Source organism: Phyllostomus hastatus, unplaced genomic scaffold (assembly GCF_019186645.2).
Source record: "Phyllostomus hastatus isolate PE091 unplaced genomic scaffold, TTU_PhHast_1.1 phas_scaffold_21, whole genome shotgun sequence".
In the NCBI taxonomy this organism is placed as follows: Eukaryota; Metazoa; Chordata; class Mammalia; order Chiroptera; family Phyllostomidae; genus Phyllostomus; species Phyllostomus hastatus.
This window is the reverse complement of record NW_025334017.1, coordinates 42,650,408-42,661,017: the sequence shown is the minus strand read 5'-3', so window position 1 is coordinate 42,661,017 and position 10,610 is coordinate 42,650,408.

Genomic DNA, 10,610 nt, shown 5'->3' with positions numbered 1-10,610 from the left:
TTAAACAATGAATTAGTTAATAATGCGATCAAGAGATAAATCAGAAAGTTTCTGGAAATGAATAAAAATGAACAGAGAATAGTCCAAAACTTATGGGACACAGAGAAGGCAGGTCTGAGAGGGAAGTTCATAGCACTAGAGGCCTATGTAAAAAAGATAGAAACATTTCAACTAAACAACCTAACCCTACATCTACAAGAACTGGAGGAACAACAACAAACAAAGCCGAGAACGAGTACAAGGAAGGAAATAATCAAAATCAGAGCAGAATTAAATGACACAGAGACTAAAAGAACAATGCAAAGGATCAATAAACCCAAGAGCTGGTTCTTTGAAAACATAAACAAAGGACAAACTTTTAAACAGACTCAACAAGAAAAAAGTGTGAGTACCCAAATGAATAAAATCAGAAATGAAAGAGGAGAAATGACAACTGATAGCACATAAATGCAAAGGATTGTAAGAAATTACTATGAACAACTATATGCCAAGAAATTTGAAAACCTGGGTGAAATGGACAGATTTCTAGAAACATGTAATCTCCCAAAACTGAATGAAGAAGAAGAAGAAAGCCTGAACAGAGTGTAGGAGCTGGTGAAATTGAAGCTTATTCCAAAAACTCCTGGCACATAAAAGCCCTGGATTGGGCAGTTTCACAGGAGGATTTTACAAAACATTTAAGGAAGAGCTAAGCTCTACTCTTCTCAGACTCTCAGAACCCAAGAAGGGGGAAGACTCTCAAACTCTTTTTATGAGGCCAGACTCATCCTAACCCTATAATCGGATAAAGACACAACAAAGAAAGAAAAGTACATGCCAATATGACTGATGAACATAGACGCTAAAATCCTCAACAAAATATTGGCAAACCACATGCAGCAATACATTAAAAGATCATACACCATGATCAAGTGGGATTCATCCCAGGGATGCAAGGATGGTACAATATTTGGAAATCAATGAATGCATTACACCACATAAACAAAAGGAAGGGCAAAAATCACCTGATCCTATCAATAGATGTGGAAAAAGCATTTGATAAAGTGCAACACTGATTTATGATAAAAACACTGAGCAAAGTGGGAATAGAGGGAGCATTCCTCAACATAATAAAGGCTGTAGATGTGAGACCTACAGCCAACATCATACTCAATTGGCAACATCTAAAACTTTTCCCACTAAGATCAGGAACAAGACAAAGGTATGTTGAATAACAATAATAAAAAAAATTAAACATAACAAAAAAGAAACACTGATGTGAGAGAGAAACCTCTATTGGTTGCCTCTCGCATGCCCCCGGACAGGAGACCCCGCCTGCAACCCAGACTGTGCCCCGACCAGGAAATAAACCAGTGGTTTTCAGGCGGTGCTCAATCAACTGAGCCATGCCAGCCTGGGCTGGAGAACCTGTTCTGAGGATGGCTCTCTCCCACAGCTGCTGGAAGGGGGCCTTGGCTCCCTATCCATAGGTGGCCCAAGTGTACCTATGACAGGCAGGTTGCTTCCCCCAGGATGAATGATGAGAAAGAGGGACCCAGAGAGAGGGAGGGGGAGGGGAAGGTTCTCTGGGAAGTGGGACATGGTTGGCAGGAGGATGAAGTAATAGGGCTGTCTGTGGTTCTGTGGGACGTGAAGTTGTTGTGGGGTGAACGGGTCAGTCTTCATTGTGGATGGTAACACGACTGCAGGGGCAGGAGGACTGGTGTTTAGGGTGGGGTGTGAGGTTTTGAACTTAGGTGGAGTGTGAAATAACCATGGGGAGAAAGGATTGAGAGGGACCGACTGTCAGGGAGAAGTGGTTGTAGGGATGGAGCACTGGGTTTCTCTGCTGTGCCCAGGGATGGTGGCAGAGGTGTGCTAATCATGAAGTATGCACATGTTATGAGGATGGATGGGCTGCAGTCTGTTGGGGAACGTGAGGGGGTTGGGGGTGAGCAGGGTTGGGGTTTCCTGTAGAGTGTGTGGTATTCGTGGAGAGGGAAAAGTGGATATGACTGTGGATGTCAGGGGATGGCGGAGGTAAGAGTTTGGCCCTGAAGGGGTTCAGCCTGGGTGGACTGGCTTTTACTGTGGAGTGTGAAGGGATCGCAGTGCGGGAGCTTTGCGGTTCCCTGGGAGGAGTCCAGCACTTGTGAGAGGGTTGAGTGGAGGTGACCGTGACATATTTCGAGGAGGGAGGACTTGGGATCATGTGGAGCGTGAAGGGGCTGTGGGTGAGAAGGATGGGTGTGGTTTGGAAGGTGAGGGGTGCGAGAGAGAAGACTGGGGTTCACTCTTCAGTGAGGAGCCCTTGTAGTGAGGGTGACGGTGCTTGAAGTGGAGGGTAACTGGTTTCGTGGAGAGAGGACTGGACTTGTCATGGGACTGAGGTGGGCAGACGTGCAGTGAGAAGTCACACTTCCCAGGGAGTGTGAGGTGGCAGCAGAGGTGGGGAAGTGCTTCAGAGGGGAAACCCCAGGGCTCACCCTTCATGTCAAATACGTGTGGAGCGGAGGAGTGGTGCCTGGTGTGGAGTGGGCAGTGGTTGCGTGGGTGGGAGCCTGGGGTTTGCTCTGGAATGCCAGGGTTTATGGGGAGGGAGGGCTGGGGTTTACATGACGTGGGAAAGGGTTGTACAGGGAGATCGGTTAATTACTGTGGAGTGTGAAGTGGGTGCTAGGGAGAGAATCAGGCTGCAGTGGGGTGTGAAGTGATTGTGTCAGTGGGAGGATCATGGCTTCCTTTGGAGTATGATATGGCCCTCTATGTTATTTTTGGCGTGTTCTTTTGCTCTCTGTCTCTCCACAAACTCTCCCAGCCTGATTAGAACTGTCCCTCCTTGGGGGAAAACTGAGAATTAAGAGAGCTTTCACCACCCATGCACCCCTCTGTCCTTTTCCCTATCCAGCCAATATTATTTGAGCACCCACAATGTGCCTGGCCCAGCCATAGGAACAGGAAAACCAGCATGAAGAAGCTCCAGGTTCTTCCCTCGGGATGCTCTGAGTCTCACAGCAAATAGACTAGAGCACAGGAAGGGCAAGTCCTTGAGTCTTGAGTCCATCTAGATGCCACAGAGCAGTAAAGTCATCACCTCCCATATTCACTCCCATTTTCAGGGTGAAATGACACCCGGAATTGGAGACGGACAAGCTCTTCTGGATAGTGAATGTGGGCCAGGCAGCAGGTATTTCTGCCAGGACCCTAAACAGAGCATGTGAGGGGTCACAGATCCGAGGCCCCTAACACAGGGGAGCCCGGGGGCATCTGGGACAAGGGCATTAGAGGGCTGTATAGGATGATACGGCTAAGAACACAGACTCTGGGGTTGGCTAGATCTGGGCTCCAGTCTGAGTTCTGCCTTATGCTTGACACCTGTCGTTGAGGCCATATGAACACCTGCTCCACATGTGGATGGTTCTACAGGGTTTTCCTTCCCAACATGAATTCGTGTTTTGTGTTGTGGGATACAGCATAGGTTCTGTGAACCAAATGGATCACTACTAGGAAACACAGAGCAGTGATCTGAACTCCCACCTATTTACCTCCCCATTCGGACCCTTTCTTCCTTGTTTAAGCAGAGTCCAAGGGGAGCTCATCCCCAAGGAGCAAAGCATTGCAAGTTAGCATTCTGGCTTCCTACCTCAGGCAGGAGAGGAGAGAGTACAATAACCTGACATCCTCTCCATAAATCTGTCATGAAGCAAGCACAGTGATTGGCGTTTGTGTCTGTTCAGGTGCCATGGTTGAAGGTGGGAAGGAATACAGGTGTGGAAACAGGTGAAAATAAGCCTGCCCTGTCTATGAGTGGGAACTTCCAGACATACTGTTCAGTGTGTCATAGCTGGAGAGAATCCAGCACAGGTGACTATCAGAGACAGTGTTCCAAGTTTACATTGATTACATAGATTTCTTTTCAATCACCAGCCTGTCAACCTTGGTTGAAAAGGGAGGAAAAGGGAAGAGTAATAGACTTTTGTTCTTAGTCTTTCTTTTTTGACTATGTCAAATTGTGGTCCCAGTCAAAAAAAAAAAAAAGTCTGACATGATTCACTGTTATGTCTATGAGAGTTTGGTATTTTCTGGAGAAAAATGGAAATATATTTCGTATATAAGTATGGCTTAGGCATATGAATCATTCATATCCTAATGTAAGATCTTAGATTTATTTTCAATGTTTCTTCCGAGGATCTCATAACACAAATGTTCTCTTATTACCTCCTGTGTTATCATCTCTTAGTGGGAAAACAGAATAGACACTATTTTCCCACCTACATGGATGGCAAACCAAAGAAACTAGGATTAAGTAATTAATCTACGTATAGAAAATAACAGGCATTTTTTAAATTTTATTTTAATCATTGCTCAAGTACAGTTTTCTCCCTTTTACTCCCATTCCAGCCCACCCAACCAACCCTCCCCACTTCTCTCCCATTACCACCCTCCTCCTAGTTTTTGTCCATGTGTCCTTTAAACTTGTTCCTGTAAACTCTTCCCATTCTGCCCTGAAAGTCCCTCTTCTCTCCCCTCTGGTCACTGTCAGTCTGTCCCCTATTTCAGTGTCTTTGGTTATATTTTGCTTCTTTCTTTGTTTTGTTGTTTAGGTTCCTGTTAAAGGTGAGATCATATGGTATTTGTCTTTCACCGCCTGGCTTACTTCACTTAGCATAATGCTTTCCAGCTCCATCCAAGCTGTAGCAAAGGGTAGGAGCTCCTTCTTTCTCTCTGCTGCATAGAATTCCATTGTGTAAATGTATCATAGTTTTTTGATCCATTCATTTACTGATGGGCATCTAGGTTGCTTCCAGCACCTAGCTATTGTAAATTGTGCTGCTATGAACATTGGGGTGCAAAGGTTCTTTGGTATTGGTGTTTTAGTGTTCTTAGGATATAGTCCCAGCAGTGGAATTGCTGGGTCAAAAGGCAGATCCATTTTTAGTTTTCTGAGGAAGTTTCATACTGCTTTCCATAGTGGTTGTACCAGTCTGCAGTTCCACTAACAGTGCACTAGGTTAAAAAAGAAAAAGTAGCATCCAGTGGCCTAGTATTATAAACCTCAGAGAGACCTTATTGGACGTCACCTGTAACGTTGCCATAATATTGCCAACCAACACAGGGACCCTCTCTCGCATCTTCCATAAAGCATGTGTTTGCTTTAACACATGCAAAGAAGACATGCCATTTTTCCTCTCAGTGGGATCCCAGATTTCAAAGAGAACATCCCCCGTGAGCAATGCAGACACTCGGCAGGCACCCAGCAAGCCCAGGTGTGTGTGTGCTGGAATCTGTCTGCAGGGCAGCGCTAATCCCAAGTGGTTGCCGACCAGCGCCGTGGTTGAGCTGACGGTTTGTTGAAGTACGAAAGGATTTCTTTCTTCAGCAGCAGTCAGGTATGTGGCTGCTGCAAAAGTGAGTCATGACTTCACCCTTGCTCATGTTGCAGACGCTTTATCTTCAGTTTTAAGCTTTGCACGGGCTTATATTTACAGCCTAAAACGATTGAATATTTACTGAATGCCAAACACAGATGTAGAACTCCCAGGTTTATCCTTACAGCCACACTGAGGAAGGGCTGTTCTGCCCACTTTATAGATGAGAAAACTGAGGGTTATTTGCCCTAGTGAAGGAAGCTGACCGAAGAGGCCATTAGTGGCAAGTGCTACACTTAGGAATTACTTTCGGGATATTTAGAGCCAGCGATTCCAGGTGATGGAGGGCGACCTGTTGGAGAGGATGACCTCTGAGGGGGGCCTGGAGAATAAGTGAAGGGGAGGAGGCATTACAAAGGGAAAGCATGGAGGAAGGCAGAGGGCCTTGAAAGAGACAGTGATTTTGCATCGCTTCTTTTTTTTCAATGACAGTTGACATACAAAATACATTAGTTTCATGTCCACCACACGGTGATTAGACGTTTATGTAATTTCCAAAGTGATCCCCCCGTGAGTCTAGTGCCCGTCTGATGTCACACTCGGTGCGATGTTACTGACTGTATTTTCTGTGCTGTGCTTCACATCCCCGTGGCTGTAATGATAACTGGCAATTTGTACTCCTACTGCCGTCACCTGTTTCACACATCCCCCAACCCTCCTCCCACCTGGCATTCATCAGTCTGTTGTCTGTATCTGTGGGTTTGTTTCTGTACTGTTTGTTTTTTTGTGTGTTAGAATCCACATATAAGTGAAATAATACGGTGTTTGTCTTTCTCTGTCTGACTTATTTCACTTAGCATAATACCCTCTAGGTCATCCACATTGTTGCAAATGGCAAAATTGCATTCTTTTTTTATAACTGAGTAATAATCTATATATAAAGTGGCTCCCTTGACCACCCACCCTGGCTGTCTTCACTACACCCTGATGCAAAGCAGGTGCCTGGTGTGCATTTATTGGTTGGCTTCTCTTTGACTCAGATGTTTGACCTCACAGCGCTTACCCCTGGAGAGGGGTCTCCAAACCTTCAAGTGTGGGATTAGCTGTTAAACCCCACTTGGTGTCATGGTCCTAGGAGTGGCATCAGCTAATCGCTGGGCAGGCAGGGAGGGAGTTTATTCGAAGAGGCAGACTTGGATAGACAGAAAGCTCCTGCCTTCCAGACCCCTTCATAACAAGTAGAATGTTTTCATTTCCCTCAGTGACACCTGTAGTAAAGTTTTCCTTAACGCAAGCACTGGCTCCAGTCACCAAGTGACAAACAACTGTGAGTGTCAACCCTCAGGGAATCATTCCTCCTTCAAAAGAAAATGTTCATTGAAATCATGGTGCACTGGCCTCCGAGTTAATGCAAATCATGGGATGCTCAACCAGGACTTTGTCTGAGGACATATGAGACGTTATTTGTTATACTCAATGCTTTTTACTTTAAGATATTAACCCATTCTGAGCCTGGAGATCAGTCGTGGGTCTAGAACAGTCTGGGGAGATTGACACTGAGTCAAATGAGAGAAAGGTAGAATGGTCTTCTCTAGAACTTTCAGACTTGTTCTTAATAATGGAAATTCTTCTTCAGACAGCATCTTAAATGAACACCAAGGTAGGCATCTAATACTCCTAACTTGACTCATTCTTGATAAAGTACACCTAAATTTTCTTTCAGAAAATATACTTCCTTTATGGGTGTTGTGTGGGATGGACCCCAACCCACACCCCCTGTAGCTACCATTAAAATCCTAGCCTGAGGTCAAAGCTGTCAAGGACACAGATCTCTGTGAAGGACAAGGACATGAGCACCTGAGGTAACTGTCCCTAACCTGATGGGTTAAGCTGTACCTGAATTTGGCTGCCCCCGAACTTCTTAGTTACATGAATAAATATGTTATCTTTTATGCTTAAATTAGTTTCACAGGGATTTCCTGTTGCTTACAAATGAAAGCATTGTAAAAGAGTCCAAGCCCAGCAACATAAAAACAACGAATTTAGAAGCCTCTGGTTCACGGGAGAGGGAAACTCACAGCCCCACTCACAGGGCACTCCCTCCGCTTCCAGAAGCTCTGCAGATGGGCTCTCCCATGAAATTTAATTCTTTCATTGTATGGATGGACCAACCATGGTTCAAAGGAGGATACTAAAAATATTGACATCACACTTGAAGGAATTTAAACTTAAATAGGCATTTGTGTTTTTTTAAAGATAGTTTTCTAAAATTAGGAAGAGAATTTCCTAATTAAACATTAGAAAAGATTTTTATATTATAGGAATCATAATACAGGATACAGAACTGCACTGAATAAGCCACCAATAATTAAAACTCAATGACCCAGGTAATACCAGCATATGTTACAAAGCCCATAAGTAACATTCACAGTTATTGCCCTATGGAGTGTTGGTCATCCTTCAAAATTGCATCATGGTCTGTGTGGTCCTGCTACCATGACCATGGCCTTCATAAACTTGCTGGAGTAGTTTCCAGTATGTTCTGGTAAAAATGCAGTTTTCCTTGGGAGCTGACTTTATGTTATGCCATTCATGCTACCCCTTTACGTCAGCAAGTTGTCCACAGCTTCACTCTATGTTGCCTCACCTGGTGAGGTCAGCTGTCCCTCTGAAGAGTATCCCTGGGGCAGGATATACCCTTGTGGCCAAATAAAAGAAATTCAACATGCCGATCAAACCCTGAAAGGCACAGAAGCATCATGCTTTACAAAGGTAAGACTCTCAAAGTTCACAAGTCTAAGCAAAAAGAAAGCAGAACCTGGCCATGAATATGCAATAAATAAGCGAGTCACTGCTCCTTGGTTTATATAAAGTTATCTGCTTAGAGGGGCTAATTTCACCAGCCACACTGCCTCATTTCTCTGTGTAGTGAGTGGGAAAAGAATCTAGATAAATGGATTCTAAACCAAAATGTGAAAGAACATTATTTCCTGTGTCTCTTCGCAAAAGAGGAATCATCATCTGGCCCCTTTCTGATGATTAAGGACGTTTTATTGAGACGGGTGTGATTAAGAGCCATGGAATTCAGCTCATCAGGAAAACCTTCTTATCCTTCTGCTCAGTGGAATGGAAGTAGTACTAGCAATAGTCATGCATTCTGGTTAAAAGTTTATTCTTGGTGCCTTTTTTATATCATTGTTCCTTGTTCTCTTATCTAATGTTTTTTTTACATTTTTTATTGTTGTTCAAGTGTAGTTGTCTCCATTTTACCCCAACACTCCCCAACCCCCGCCAAGCCATCCCCACTTCCCACCCTTAATCCTACCTCCCTTTGGGTTTCTCCGTGTGCTCTTTATACACGTTCCTGACAACCCAAGGAGAGTTTTCAAAACCTCGTGTGCTATTAGTGGCAGAGTTGCTAGATTGTTTGAGAAACACTCAAGAGGCTGGGAGTTGGTATATGAAAATATGATTTATCCATGAAAATGTAAGGAAATATCTTTTTTTCTATACACAGAGAGAGTAATTTTGCTGCTCAAACCTTTTCCATCTTATTTGGGCTCTCTTAGCTCAGTGAAAGTGATTGATAACTAGTTACTTGACTCATAGGGTTATTGGAAATGCCAGTTTGGGTGGGTTTCAGCAAAATTTGAAATGGTAAAGTACCCTAAGAGCGGGGAGAGAGACACCATGGGATCTCATACCCCACAACACTGTGCTGCAGGGTTCATTGCCTGACTTCTAACCTGCTTCTGCCATTGACCAATTATGTGTGAACTTGGGTCAGTTACTCACCTTCCTTCAGATGGCTTTCTCACCTGTAAAACGGAGATATGAATGGCACTTATTTAATAGTGTTGTTGTAAAGATTAGATGAGTTTATGCATATTTAAGGCAGTGAAGATGATTCCTGGCAGGCAGACACTCAGTGTTACTCTTGAGTAGCATATGTGTCTAGTGGAACTGACGTAAGTAAGCAGTTGGACCGAGGAATGGCTTCCCCTTGAGAAAAACTGCTAGAGAAACTTGACCTCACCAGCCAGGTGTATGTGAGGCTAGTCTTTCAGGTCAGCCTGCGTGCTCACCAGTTGTGGGAGGCAGAATTCTAAGATTCTCCCAAGATTTCCACCGCGCCATGTGCAGGCTTTTTATAACCTTCTCCCCTGAGTGCAGGCAGGGCATTGTATAAAATAGGGTACCACGCTTTAGTTAGGAACCAGGCGATTTGAGTAAACCAAAAGGAAGTTTACCCAGGTGGGCCTGGCCTGATCAGGTGGGCCCTTAAAAGGAGGGGGCGGGGTCCTTTCTGAGGTGAGGTAGGGTTAAAGTGTGAGAGGGCCTGTGAAAGGAGCTGCATGGCAGAGACCTCAAGTGGTCTGGGAAACCCGGTTCCTCTTGCCAACACAGTAGAGAATTCCAGACCAGCAAGTCTATTATCATGGAAGCAGGGTTTACTGGGGCTACATTCTCATGGAAGGGAACTGGCCTTGGGAAAGTGGGGGGTGAAAGGCACAGGCAAAGTAGGGTAAGGCCAGCAAAAGTCAGAGCAGACCAAGGCTGGGGTGGCACACCCCCACCCCTGGTCTTTTGTTCTGAGGGCTTGTACAGTTGGTGGGATGGGGGGTAAAGGAGCTACATATTTATTGATGGATAAATGTGGTGCCTGCTTCCCTCGGGGGACATGACCACACAAACTTAGGTATCTGTGGGGGTCTTTTAGCTTGAATCTTTATCTTGCTCCAGAGTCCATTTGTTCATCTTGTTGTAGAACAGAAACACGAAGGAGGCAGTTAATTAAAGTTGGGGCAGTTACTCAAAGTTATTTATGACCTCTTTCTGTAAGCTTTAGGGACTCCTCATAGAACAGATAGTGACCTGAAGTTAGGCAATTGACCAAAGTTGTTTCATGGGCTTGTACTTTGGGTGCTGTGGGTGACCTCCTCTTCCCCTGTTAGCCTTTGGAGTGAAAGCACAGTTCCAAAGGCTTTCTTTACCAGATAGTGCAAGTGAAGCATAGAATTTCAAAGGCTTCCCTGCTCTCATGCTAACAGAGTTTCCCTGTGATGTTGGAACACCTGGCAATATTATGGGACAGGCTCAGGACTGCTGAGTTAGTGGGTGAGACATGTCTTCCTCCTCCTCCCTGCCTTGGTTTACTATCTATTCTACCTAAGTGCTAAATGGCGCTGCCTGGTAACCAGGATTCAAGATGCTGGTCAGCAACAGCAGCACACCCTCAGAGCTCTTGCTGTGCTATCTCCT